At 39.7% G+C, this 14,777-nt stretch overlaps 1 protein-coding gene across 2 annotated transcripts in view; it reads left to right on the top strand.

The window, feature by feature from the left end:
• Positions 1-14,777, top strand: part of LRRC8B (leucine rich repeat containing 8 VRAC subunit B) — an 84,251-nt gene that overhangs the window by 60,165 nt on the left and 9,309 nt on the right. For both annotated transcript variants that reach the window (XM_037045456.1, XM_037045458.1), the window contains exon 3: positions 6,952-7,050. The gene's annotated coding sequence lies outside the window, so the exon portion shown is untranslated. The remainder of the gene's footprint in view (positions 1-6,951; positions 7,051-14,777) is intronic.

Here is a 14,777-nt window from a genome sequence, read left to right on the forward strand (position 1 = left end):
GTTTCCTTCCTACCATGTTAGTTCCCTATACATTTTCCTTTATTTCACTTAGTATATAGCCTTCATTTTTTCATCTAATTCACAACCATATTCAACCAATTCTGTGAGCATCCTGACTACCAGTGTTTTGAACTATGCATCTGCTAGGTTGGCTATCTGTTCGCTTAGTTGTACTTTTTTCTGCAGCTTTGATCTGATCTTTCATTTGGGCCTTTTTTTTTGTCTTGGCACACGTGTTACATATTAGGGGTGGAGTCTTAGGTGTTCACCGGGGCGGGGCAACCCACGTTGCCACATTGTGACACTGTTTGTGGGAGAGGTGTCAGAGAGGGAACAATGGCGCTTGTTCTGCTCTCTACCAGTTTTCAGTCACTTTCTTAGCTATCCACAAGTAAACTGGGCCTTTCTGGTGCTGATTCCCAGGTAGTTGGGCTTGTGTATGTTCTACGGCCCTGTGGGTCTCTCCAAAGAACTCTCCTGTGAACTCTCCCAGGGCTGCCTCAACCTCCACAGGAGTTTTCAATCAGAGGCTGTGAGGCTTTAATTCCCTGCGCTGGAACCTGGGTTGGGCAGTCTCTCTGGCTCTCCAGTTGTTCCTCCCGATTTACCTGTGAGCAAATGTGGGGTCACCCAGTCCACAAGCCACCACCTCGCCGTGTCTGCCAGCTGCCCCTCTCCGCCCCTCCTACCAGCCTGAATCAGTGTTTCTTCTTTAACTCCTTGGTTGTCGGACTTCCATACAGTTCAATTTTCCGTCAGTTCTGGTTGTTTTTTGTCTTTTAATTTGTTGTTGTCCTTTTTTTGGTTGTGCGCAGAGGCACAGTATGTCTTCCTGTGCCTCCATCTTTGCTGGAAGTTTCTGTATTCGAGTTCTTTATTGTACAAATATTTATTGGGCACCTTGTGCTAGAAACTGTGGACAATACTACAATGGCATAGGATCAAAACATGAATCTATTTGACTCCTGCTTTCCCATGGACATATCCAATACTGGCAAGTGGTGTGAATTTTCATTTACAGTGACTGTTTCATTCTTTGCTTTCTTTTCAAATGCATTAAATTTTCCTTACTATTTCTGAGCCACAGTTTTCTTCAGTGTCTCCAGTTACATATTATATAATCTACTTTCTCAGCTTACATTTTGTCCTACTTTTCCACTGATCTAAGAGTGAATATATAAACATATAACATCTGAATTTAATTATGTATGAAAAGTCCCCTATATATTAACTGGTGTTAATTTTTCTCATTGAAGCATTTCTCGTTTAAATACTCGGCTTTTTCTTTAGTTTTTGAGAGACCTGAGACTGGCATTGTTAATTGGACTCAGTGAGACAGTGTGGACTGGTGGACAGGCTCGAAATTTGAGTCTGAGGACTTAGACTCAAATCATGGAAATTACTTCCTAATCTCCATTATTTCCATGATGGAAAGAGCCTTTCAGCTGCCCCCTTGTTTCTCATCCCTTCTCCTGAAGTCCATTCACACAAATCTCTACTACTCAGTGACTCACTATTTTGCTCCCGCATATAGCTGAGCCTCTGAGGGATTCATGTGGGAGATGGTCGCTGTTCATTCACAGTCTATGGAGGGGGGTGTGTCCTTAACATCTAGTGAAACTTCCACAAGACTTTAAAGGTAGGCATTTTTCCCTGATATTTTATCACCAATCTGTCCTGTGGGCTTTTGCCTCTTGGGGAGATTTAGAAAATAATAGTAATAAAAATAAAATAATAATAATATTATTATTATTTTTGCCTTACCTGGGCCAAATTGAATTGCGCTGTGGGAGTGGGGCCTGGATTTAGGTTTGTTTGAATAGTACCCCAGGTAGTTCTTATGTGAAGCCAAAATTGAGAACCACGGTCATGTCCACGGTCATTGATTTGTGAGTCTTCTCAATGGTCTCTGCAACCAGCAGCAGCCACATTAACTAGGAATTTGTTTGCAGTGCGCATCCTTGGTGCCTACTTCAGACCTAACGAATCAGAAACTCTGAGGGTAGGACCTCTTACTTTGTGTTTTAACAAGCTCTCCAGTGATTTTCATGGATGTCAGTGTAAGAGAAACACTTCCCTAGATAAATCTTAGTTCCCTTCTAGGTCTCAAAACTAGAACTAGATTTGGGAGACGGGTGTTATTTAAAGTTGCTCTACTGACAAGATCTGAAACAAAGGGACATAAACTCGCATACCAAGTGTCTTGTTAGTGACACCTCTCTCAAAAATTGTTTAAAGAAAAGGAGCAAATTAATCAGGGACATCAATGCTTTGTTTTCCAGAGAGAGAACTCAAAGAGGTGAATTTAAATTTCAGTTAGATATATGTTTGAACCAAGAAACAGCTCAAAGTAGCACTAAACATTTTGAAGGGGTGTAAAATGACTTTCACGTCGATTTTCGGTGAGAGTAAGTAGACAAACTCCATTTTGAATTGCCAGGCTCTACCCCTGTCTGGGGTCAGAGACAGGCGTCTCCGAAGCACCTTTGGTTCTTAGTACATAATGACTCCAAATACCATTAGATAATCATTTGGGTATTTTTTCTCTGGTTATTTTGGAAATGCTTTCAAAGTAAAATAAGGACTAGTGGAAAGTGAAGACGTCTAACTTGAGTATTGTTGTTCCAGTCTTAGAGACTTGGGGGTGAGGTTGTCAAATGAGTTCACATGCTTTGAAAAGCTTTGATGATTTCTAAATGAGGTTCAAAAGCTAAAAATGGGATTAGGCCCTGGCTGGTGTAGCTCAGTGGATTGAGCTTGGGCCTGTGAACCAGAGGATCACAGTTCAATTCCCAGTCAGGGCACATGCCTGGGTTGTGGGCCAGGTCCCAGCAGGGCATGCAGGAGAGGCAACCGTACATTGATATTTCTCTCCCTCTCTCCTTTCCCTCTAAATATAAATAAATAAATAATATTTAAAAAAAATGGCATTAGGACCATAAAACCCTTTATTCTTAACATTGTTTCTTTGCACTGATTTAGTGCATTTGTGTATTAGAAATAGAGATCTGATTTGGATTGAGTCCTCTTGTCTGCAATAATATGGTCTGGAAAAAATGTCCCAGACATCCAAACAGTATTAAATTTTATAATGACAAGCTCTGGCTGATGTAGCTCAGTGGATTGAGCGCGGGCCTGCGAACCACATGATCGCAGTTCGATTCCCAGTCAGGGCACATGCCTGGGTTGCAGGCCAATTCTCTGCAGGCCAACTCCCAGCAGGAGATGCACAAAAGGCAACCATACATTGATATTTCTCTCCTTCTCTCCTTCCCTTCCCCTCTAAAGATAAATAAAATAAATAAAATATTTAAAAAAAAATTTTATAATGACAAAAGACCACTATGCTATAGCTTTCCAGTTAAGTGCTTCAATGAGAAAAATTAACACCAGTTAATATATAGGGGACTTTTCATACATCATTAAATTCAGATGTTATATCTTTATATATTTACTCTTGGATCAGTGGAAAAGTAGGACAAAATGTTAGCTGAGAAAGTAGATTATATAATATGTAACTGGAGACATTGAAGAACATTGTATGTTTTCATCTTTGTTTTTCAAAAGATTGTAATAGAACCCTGTTATAATGCAGATGTTGGGATAAATTGATATCTTAATCATTTGGGACTGCTATGACAAACTACTGAAGACTGGCTGACTTAAACATTTATTTCCCACAGTTCTGGAGGATAGAAAGTCTGAGTTCAAAGTGCATTATGTCTGATGAGAGAGAACTCCCTTCCCCCTTGCTGTGTCCTCACTTGGTAGAGGGGGCAAGAGAGCTCTCTGGGGTTCCTTTTATAGGCGCACAACCTCCATTATCAGGGCTTCCCCTCATGACCTCATTACCTCCCAGAGGCATGACTTCCTAATACTACCACATTGGGGAGTAGGTTTTCCATGTGTATTTGAGAAGGACACACACGTTCAGCCATTGCAGTTGGAGAAGAGATTTAAATACTCAGTTTTTCTTTAGCTTTTGAGAGACCTGAGACTGGCATAGTTAATTGGGCTGAATGAGACAGTGTGGTCTGGTGGACAAGGCTTGAAATTTGAGTCTGAGGACTTAGGTTCTTTTTATATCTATTTCTTCTTATTTTGTCTCCTTGAACATGGTAACTTCTTTGGGCCTACCTTATTTTCTTTATAAAATGTGAAACATAATTAACTCAGTGGCTTGTTATAAGTATAAAATAAATATAAATGAAACTGATTCAAAACTGGGAAACTAAATATTACATTATTAATAATACTAGATTTTTATTTGTTTTATTTACAAGGAACTCATCAAAGGAAATCTACATTAGGTGATTAGAGGAAAAGTTTATAATTCTTAAAAATATGAAAGTTCTTTACAAATAATTTTCAGTTAGAATAAATATGGTGAATCTGAAGTAAGTTATAGTCCTCTAACAGATTAGTTACAGTAGTCTCTCACTGTGGTTACTTAAAGATCTTACTATAGCCCTAGCTGGTATGGCTCAGTTAGTTGGAATGTTGTGTCATAAACCAACAGGTCTCAGGTTCAATTCCCACATACATACCTAGGTTGCAGGTTCTAACCCCGGTCAAGGCATATACAAGAGGGCAACCAGTCTCTCTCCCTCTCTCTCTCCCCACTCCATCTCTCCTTCCCTCTCTCTTTTCATCTCTCTCTAAAATGCAAAGGAAAACATGTCCTCAGGTGAGGATAAAATAAATAAATAAAAATAAAAATGTTAATAGAATTTGAGATTTGTATCTCTGTTTTCATAAAAATACTGTGTTTAAAATAGAAAGTATATTTGTAGTGTATAAAAATTATATTGTATACCAGAAGTATCATCATAGCTGAATCATACTCTGGAATTATGCAGTAATTTCTTTTCTGGCACATTAGAGATGCAATGGAAGAATATATATGTTGAAATGTTCCACACATCAAATGTCTTTATCATGCTTGCTGCACATAAATGCAGTTGTGTATTATACGTTATAAGCGTTTGAAAAATAAATTGTGGGCCCTGGCTGGTGTAGCTCAGTGGATTGAGCACCGGCCTGCGAACCAGACGATCACAGTTCGATTCCCAGTCAGGGCACATGCCTGGGTTGCAGGCCGGTTCCTTACAGGCTAACTACCAGCAGGGGACGCACAAAAGGCAACCGTACATTGATGTTTCTCTCCCTCTCTCCTTCCCCTCTAAAGATACATAAATAAATAAATCTTAAAAAAAAAAAGAAAAATAAATTGTGAATAAGAAGAAACTCATGCTCCAGTGGTGCTAAATATGAGTTGGTATAAAGCTAGGTTGTCATGCACACAAACTGTGCTCTCTGGCCTGCAAAATAATTTAATAGTGGTAATTATTAAGGAGCCTTTACACATAAATTAATAAATCCAAAGTAAATTTTAGACATGTCCAATTTTTTAATCTTTGAAAAATAACAAGATTTTAAGATTATTGCTAAAGATATCTGAAATACAGTTTGGGTCAGTACTCTGAGCTGGATTTAAGTACTTAATAAACCAAAACAGGATCATATGATCAGGGCAAATGTAAAATATGTAATAACCTTCCCAGCAAACTTTCATCAATTACATGGGCACTAAAATATTTTCACACTAAACTTAAAAATTGTTTGTGTTAGAATGTTGTCACATTTCAAACTAATATACAAGGTCTTTCCAGAAGATATCCACCTATGTAGTATGAAAACACAGAGATATTTATTGAAGAACACACAAGAAACATTATACACAGGACAATGACACCTCAGTCCCCTTCAAAGTAGGCACTTTGGGACTTCACAGTCCTCCCAGTCGCCGTCAGCTGCCACATTGTATTTTCCTGAATCTCATTGACGGTCTGAAATCACTTCCCTTTCAAAGGTGATTTTAGTTTGTGGAAATCTAGAAGTCACAGGACACCAAATCTGAGCTGTAGCAGGACTGAGTCACCTGGGTGATTTGGTGTTTCACAAAAAATCTCTGCACGAGACATGATGCATGAGTGGGCACATTGTCATGATGAAGTTGCCAATCACCAATTGCCCATAGCTGTAGCCTTCTGAGTCATCAGAATAGTTTCTGCTGAAGAATGTGCAAAATTTGATGCACATTTCTTGCTTTACTCACTCAGTCATGTTGAATGCGATGGTCACACAGTACACATACTCACTCAATGATGTGTCCCTTCCCCACTAACTAGTACAGTGAAGTCATCGTTGTTCACACATGCGCATTACAGTCCACTCTCCTTGGCTGCCAGGTTACATTGATGTGGTACAAACCATTCTCTTTCTATTAACAATGGCTGGACTTTTTCTGGACAGATCTCTTATATGAAATATAAACTATTGTAAATGAATGTTTGAATGCTAAAATTGGCTTTTATTTACCTCAAAGGTAAAAGTAATGAACTTAAAAGGGTAGCTGCATTTAATAATGTCATAATTTCAGAGAATTTAAGCCATATCTCTAAGCCGTGTCTTAGGTTATTTACTTGTGACTATTTCTAATTAAATGAGCAGGTTAAATTTTAAAAGCTCTGAGTCTCCTTATTTGGATAGATGTGTGGTTTTAAATTTGGTGCAAAAATTATAGGGTTTGGTAGGACATCTGATAAGTAAGACCAACTGTGTGTGAAGACTGAGTGAGAGAAATTAAGATTTGTAGACTGCTTGGGAAAAGCTAAGTGTTCGTCTAAGTGTGTGGATATGGGATTTTAAAATCTGTTATGTCTAAATTTTTCTGTAACTTAAGGGAGTTCAGAGAGTAAGTGTGATTTGATATGTAATTGGGATCCTGTGTATATAGCTTTACTAAGATATGCCTCAGAGTGAACAGTAAACTGACTTATGAAATTTATTTCTCATATTATGTCTTATGATGGAGAAGGTCTCTAAATACAGTATCTCCAGTTTTTTAAGTAACTGCAGCTATTTCAAGATATCTATGCTTTCTCATAGAATGAAGACAAATACAGAGATGGTGTGTCTAAGAAATTTTAAAAGGTGTAGGCCTCCTGATTGAAGCATTGTTGAATTACTGGAATCATTTTTATTGATGTAAGTATAAGTATTTAAAGCACATTATTTTGGTCAATGTTGACTTATGTTGTTTGTTGAATAAATACTCATTCTCTGTCAAATACCTTTATCATTGTTAGCGCTGTTTGAGTTTATATTCTTCTGCAACTTCAGTTGCGTATCTTGAATTAATTTAACTCAGGACCCTTGAGAGAACAAATAAACCCATGACCTTAGAGCTGGGAGAGCCCTTAGAGATGCTCTAGTTCGTGCCCTTAATCCATTATAAGAAATTCATTTGCAATGTCCCTGACAAATGATCATATTATTCACCTAGACCTTGGTGGGGAGAAGGGGTTGAATTCTTTCACAGACTTGCCATTTCAATGGATGTTCCACTACAAATTGAATCAAAATAAGACTTTCTGAAATGTCATCCACCTAGGTCTTCCTCTAGAGCATTTTGCCATATCATTTCCCTACTCATTTTTGTTGTTTATTTTATTTTTTCAGTTACAGTTTACATTTAGTATTATTTTAGTGTACAGCATAGTAGTTAGACAGTCATATACTTTACGAAATGCTCCCTCTGATATTTCCAGTTCCCACCTTTCATACTTAGGTATTACAATATTATTGACTATATTCCCTGTGCTGAACTTTATATCCCCATGACTGTTTTGTAACTACCACTTTGTACTTCTCAATCCCTTCACCGTGTTTGCCCATCCCCTCAAACCCCCTCCGTCTGACAGGCATCAGTCTGTTCTCTGTATCCATAAGCCTCCTTCAGTTTTATTTGTTTTGGTCTGTTGATTCCACATGTAAGTGAAATCGTATGGTGTTTGTCTTTCTCTGACTCATTTATTTCACTTAGCATAATACCTTTTAGATCCATTCATGCTGTTGCAAATGGTAAGATTTTATTCTTTTTTATGATTAATAGTTCACTGTATATGTGTACCACTGCATTTTTTATCTACACATCTATAGATGGGCACTTGAGTGTCTTTTCATATGTTAATTAGCCATCTGTGTGTCCTTTTTGGAGAATTGTCTATTCAGGTCCTCTGCCCATTTTTTTTTGGATTGTTTGTTTTTCTTGTGTGAGTTCTGTGCAAATTTTGGATATTAACCCCTTATCAGATGTATCTGAGGTACATATCTTCATCCATTCAGTATGTTGTCTTTTTGTTTTGTTGATCATTTTCTTTGCTGTGCAAAACTTTTTAGTTGGCTACAGTCCTATATTGCATGGAGAAATATCAAAGATATTTTAAAATATTTATTTATATATCTTTTAGAGTGAGAAAGAGAAGCATTGACTTGTTGTTCCACCCATTCATGCATTCATTGGTTGACTCTTGTATGCGCCCTGACTGGGGATTGAACACACAACCCTGGCGCATCAGAATGATGCTCCAAACAACAGAGCTACACTGCCAGGGCAAAATGTTAGAAATTTTACTATGTTTTCTTCTAGAGTTTTATGGTTTCCAGTCTTACATTTAAGTTTTTACATTCTACACTCTATCTTTGTCTTTTACTTTAGCCATTTTAATTATGATATTTTGGTGTGGGCTACTTTGGGTTAAGCTTGTTGGAAACAATCCACACCTTCTATACTTGTATGTCTTTTTCCTTCACCGGGTTAGGGAAGTTTTCAGTGATTATTCCTCAGATAGGTTCTCATCTGTAGCTCACTCTCTTCTGCTTCTGGTATCCCTGTGATTCATTCGAACATGGTTACTCCTCCTGTCCCAAATTTCCTTTAAACTATCCTTTCCTTTAATCCTCACCTGGAGATGTGTTTTCATTTATTTTTAAAAAAGAAAGGAAAGGGAGTAGAGGGAGAGAGAGAAACATCAACTGGTTGCCTTTCCCATGTCCCAACCAGGGATCAAACCCGCAGCCTAGACCTGTGCCCCAACCAGGAATCAAACTGGCAGTCTTTGGGTGTACAGGATGGCACTCCAAGGAACTGGGCCACACGGCCAGGCTAAACTGTTCTCATTTTTTAAAAATTCTTTTCCTTTTTGCTTCTCCCATTGGATGCTTGCTGATACCTTGTCTTTCAAATCACTATCTCCGTCCTCTGCTTCACCCGATCTGCTGTTGATTTGTCCTAGTGTATTTTTTCATTTCAGCTATTGTATTCTTCACTTCTGGTTCTTGGTTTTGTTTCCACTGAAATGAAAACAAAACATCTTTATAAGCCTTCAAGTCAGATTGCTACAGAGATAGGGAAGGGCTTCCTCTAGGGAAGGAATTCCTCCTAATTTCCAAACCAGTGAAAGGTGACAGAGTGTGAGGAATCTAAAAATGGAATATTGTAGCAACTAAAAACAAGACTCAAGAAAATTGTTTCTGCAAAAAAAATAAAATTCAGACCACCCGCTTACAAGCTAACCTGGAAGCTGGATTATCCTACTAAACAAACACATGTCCTCTTCTCAAGTGCATTTTGCAGAAAATTGTCATTATACTTTTGGCAAAATTTTTCTGTCATAAAGCAATGTCTCTCGGAGGGATGATCATTAAGTTGAGAATTTACTATATAGATTCCTAAAACTAAGTTCCTCCTGATATGGCAAAGGTGAAGCCACGTGATCCAAAAACTGGAAGAAGATGGGTCAAGGTATTCCCAATTTGCAGGCTTGCTTACGATTACCACTCACTTGAGATAGAATTAACCTTGAGTAACTATCAGCAGCATTTCAGAGCTCTCTCTCATTTTTTCTCAGTTTTTTTCCTCTCCTCCTCTTTTATTCCAGCTGCGTTTGTCTGTTTCTGCGTAGTGAAATAGAAGGTATGGAGATGGTGTTAGAGGTCTCGGGCAACAGAAAGCTATCAATTGGATGCTTTTGGCAAGTAACCACTATTTGCTTTGGTGTCCTCACCAATAAAATGGAGACCTCTATTTCTTAACTGTAAAACTAAACAAGCTGATTGAACACAATGAATGGAATACAGTAGGTGCTCAGTAAATACTTGTTTTCCTCTTTATCGTTCTTCTTTCTATGCTGACTTCCCTGCATTCCTCTTTCTCGTGTCCAGAAATCCAGCAAACAAATGATCATTCCTCTAGGATTATAGCATACCTCTAAAAGTCGGCTTTATTTGGGGCAAAGCCATAGAAAAAACAACCAGCATAAACTATTGGTTCTCTGTCATTGGTTATCTATTAAGACAGTGGTCTGATTAGCAGTCCTTGAGACCAACTTCATAGTGATAACGAAGCCACATTTGTATTTGAATATGAAATTCAGAAAATGGCCTTTACATTTTTTAATCTAAAATAGTAAGATCTTAACATTTAATTGGGTAACATCATAATTTAGACACCTGCTGAAATAACTTACTACTAAGATTTGGAGTATGAACCTGGGAATCACACCCTTTTAAAGTATCCATCATACTCATTAAAATTAACTGTAAAGTCAACTACATGATGGTTGCATATATATTTCTCATTCAGCTAAGATGCTTACATATCTAAATATTGCCACAGCTGTGTATACAACAGTTTTGTTAGAAGAACATACATTATAAGTTTTGTTTGATTTTATTGAAGAAAAAGCCAAAAGCATTTTTACAATAATATATCAGCGAAATGCAAAATCAACTACCAGTCTAAGAGCTTTGTGGATCTGAAGTATTTTGGAGAAATGTGTTGAATTTTAGGTATTTCTAGTTTTTTATTTGTTTAATTTATTAGACATACGTCACTCCTGTTCCTTTTTCTTTTTATTGAATTTATGGGGTTGACACTGGTTAACAAATTTACACAGGTTTCAGGTTCATGATTCCACAACACATCATCTGAACACTGTATTATGTGTTCACCCCAAGCCAAGTCTCCTTCCAACACCATTTATCCCCCATACCCTCCTCTACCTTCCCCATCCCCTTCCCCACAGCAGTCAACCACAGTGTTGTCTGTGTCTGTGAGATTTTTCTCTTTTCTTTCTTTCTCAATCCCTTTACCTCCTCACCCAGCCTCCCATCCCATCTTCCCCAAGAACTGTTAGCCTGCTCCCTCTGAGTCTGTCTCTGTATTTTCCTTGTTAGTTCATGTTAGTCATTAGATTCCACATCTAAGTGAAATCCTATGGTACTTGTCTTCCTCTGACCTGGAGAGCATTATGCTAAGTGAAATAAACCTAATTGGTTCTTTTTTATGGTTTTTATGTTTACCATATCTTTGTTGAGGTTCTCACTGAGTTCATCTATTTTCCCCTAAGTTTCTTGAGCATCCTTATAGCCATTGTTTTAAACTATGTACGTGGTAGGTTGATTACCTCCATTTCATTTAGTTCTTCTCCTGGGGATTTCCCCTGTTACTTCATTTGGAACACTTTTCTTTGCTTCCCCGTTTTGGCTGCCTCTCAGTATTTGTTTCTGTGTACCAGGTACCTCTGCTGTGCCTCCCAGTCCTGGTATGGTGATGTCATGTAGTAGGCATCCATGGGGCTTCATGGAGCAATCTCTCTTATTCCTGACCTGCATGCTTCAGGAATGTCTCTTGGCTTATGTGAGCCTTCCTGCTTCAGTTGAGTCTGGAGTACTATTGGCCTCTCTTGATGGTGTTGACTCTCAGACTGGCTGACTATGAGGATTGACCTTGACTATAGTGTATAAGTTAGTCTACTGGGGCTTAACCCCACAAAATGAATTCCCTTCTGGGAATTCGCCCCAGAAGGTTCTGGTACCTCCTGACATCCCCCTTTGGTTGTGCCACTTATGGGATAATTTGGTCATTCCCTGATGTGGCCTGAAGCCTGTCTGTGTTGGTTCTGAGGCTACTTGGAAGAGACGCTAGTGCAGGTCAATGTCAGGCATGCCCGTGACCAGCCCTGAGTTACCTGATTGGAACTATAAAGTGATCTACATTTTGTGGCTGCTTCTGCTTGGCCTGGGTACCCATGGGAGGGGCTAAGCTGTGTAGCAAGCCTAGCTTCTACCAGCACCAAGCATGGGGGCAGATCAGCAAAAGGCCTAAGGCACCCAAGACACACCTCTGCCTGCCAGCTGCCTGTTGGGCTCAGTCACTGAAAATGCCTCGGGTAGTATGTGAGTTGTCAGGTAGGTTCTTAGTGAGTCACCAGGTGGGGTGAGTAGTCTTTACCAGGTTGCTACAGATTTAAACTCCAGGTGCTGGGCCTGAGTCCACTTAGCAAAAGTGTCAGTGTACACCAAGGCCAGCTGCCACCTGCCACCTGCTTCTTGCGTAAGGTCAGGGGACCCGTGTAGTAGGCAGGGTCTCAGGGAGTCATCAAGGTGAAGCGGCAGAGTTCACCAGGTGAAAACATACCAAGATGTGGGCATGTGGAAGGAAGTCTCTGCACAGGAAGAGTGGTGGCTCTTGTTGTGTGTATGAGGGGAAATGGCCCTTGCCCTAGAGTCCTTCCCTGTCATCTCGTCCTCCTCCACCACCACCACCACCTCCTCCACCACCTCCACCACCTCCACCACCTCCACCACCCTCTCCACCACCAGCACCAACACCCTACAAAGTCTGCACTGCTGGCCCAACTCAGGTGCAGGCCAGGAGCTCTGCAGGCCGGAGCCACAGGGAGTCAGGCAGTGAGGCGAGTGCACTCCTCCAGGCCAATGTGGCCCAGAGGGCAGTGCTTGGCCCAGGAAGGATGGTGTTGGAGAGGGACCCAACAGAGGAACTTTGGCATCTGTCCCTTCAGCTCTCTCCCCTGAGATAGACAACCCAGTCTCTCCCTGAATGACTCCAGTGCACTCTGATCCACCTCCCTTCCTCCGAAGCCCATGGTGAGTGGCCACAAATGAGCCATTTTTTCTTTGGCCCTTTGAAACCGTGCCTAGGTTTCCAGCAGACTCCCATCTCACCCTGGTGGTCAGAATCCCCACTGCTTTTCACAGCCCAGTGTTATTTGTATTTCTCTGCCTGGCTGTGGTGTTCCAGGCTGGGGGTCCCAGCATGGCGTTGAAAACCCTTGTTCCTAAGGAGGGGTCTTTGCAGCTGACATATCCCTCCCAATTCTCAGCTGCTGAATGTGGGTGCAAGGACAGCCCTTTCTGCGTCTCCTCCCTTCCTACCAGGCTCAATGTGGCTTTTTCTGTAAATCCCTGGTTATAAGACTTGTGTTCGGCTAGTTTTCAGTTAGCTATTCAGGTTGATTGTTCCATATAATTTAGTTGTAATTCCCATTTGGTCCTGGGAGGAGGTGAGTGCTATCTTGGATTCACCTTCCCTAATCATTTTTAATCTCAGTGGAATATCATCAGTTACCTGTGTTTCTCTGTGGATAATGGTTTACAGGCCAGTAGCTCCTAATTTTTTGTTACCCACTTTATATTTAGTCTGCAGGGTGTGATCTCACCAGCAGGGACAGAATGGCTGTTGTCCCTTTATCCGGGTTCACCAATTAATGTGGCCCCAGATTACACAATAGTAACATAACTATAGTTAGCACTATTAGCTCAAAGTATATATTCATGTCAACTAAAATCTCTAGGTATTTTTCACATTGTTCATCCAGCAATATTTTCTACCTTCCTGACTGCCGTCATGTTTATGGTATTTTGGGGTCTAAGTCAAGGACTTTTTATTTGTCTCATACAATCCTCTTGTTTTTGGTTTTTGCCTTGTCTCGACACACAGTTATGGTTAACTGCAGTTGGATGGGACAGAATGGGAGGAGCTGAGGGTTAGAAATAGACACACTAAAGGAGGGAAAGCCTGGAGAGTTGTATAATTAAGCAACAGGTCCTAAGAGGAGGTTGAATCCATATTATATGATAGGATGTTCACAGAGGATGCAGGTAGAAAGTGGTGCTCCACTCCAGCAGTTAAAGTCAGGGATCATGAGGTGCCCTAACAAATGGGAGAGCGTGGAGGGATAAAGTTCAGGGTCAGATGATAAGAAATATGTTGGAGCTGACGAGCAAAAGAGAACAACTTATGAACCAGTAGCAGAGCCATCTGTCCTGGAATCCTGGGGTCCAAGGCAGGATGCCAGTCCCTAGAAGGGGGATGAATAAGCTCGAAAAAGGCTTCCTTGGGGCACTACTAGTACAAGGGTATCTAGGGAGAGAAACTCAGACCCAGGAAAGACAACTGAGACTTCACAGTCAAGAAAGCACAAGAGCAGCCCTTGAATGTAAGTTAGAACTGGACCGCCTGCAAAAGGTAACCGTGGCAAGTGACTTTTTTCTTCTTCTTTTAAATTATTTTGTCATTGTTCAGTTAGTTGTCTGCATTTTCTTCTTTTTTCTTACCAAATATGTTATTAGATTGAAATGCTTCCTTTTATCTGCTTACTCTATGCCATCTTAAAGGTGGTCTAGATTTTACTAACACTTTTTTAAACAATTGATTTTTTTATTTTATTATTTTTAAATGTTTTATGTAATGTTTCTTTCTGAATGTTATATAAATCATTTATGTAAGGAACATTGAGTACTTTTGAATAGGAATATGCAAAATTCATTTTGCTTTTCTGAAGGCAAAATAATTTAATAATGAACTCTGTCCTTAATCATTTCTTCTATTAGTATTTTGCCATGACAACATCAAACATGAGTCTCCATAGTAAAATATTGTTCAGAATTTTTATTCCCAGTCCCTTTTTAAGCCATTACTGTGTTTTGTCAGCTTCTAAATCCTCTAAGTTGGACATAAACTTAAGTTATAAATCAAGAGTCTGGGGAAAAGGAGGTGATGCATTATATTACATTTTGTTTTGAAATTAGAGTTGGCACATCCCTTGAGAACTGTCCAGAGGGGTCGT

This window comes from Sturnira hondurensis, unplaced genomic scaffold (assembly GCF_014824575.4).
Source record: "Sturnira hondurensis isolate 20B ecotype Veracruz unplaced genomic scaffold, ASM1482457v3 Scaffold0004322, whole genome shotgun sequence".
Taxonomy (NCBI): domain Eukaryota; kingdom Metazoa; phylum Chordata; class Mammalia; order Chiroptera; family Phyllostomidae; genus Sturnira; species Sturnira hondurensis.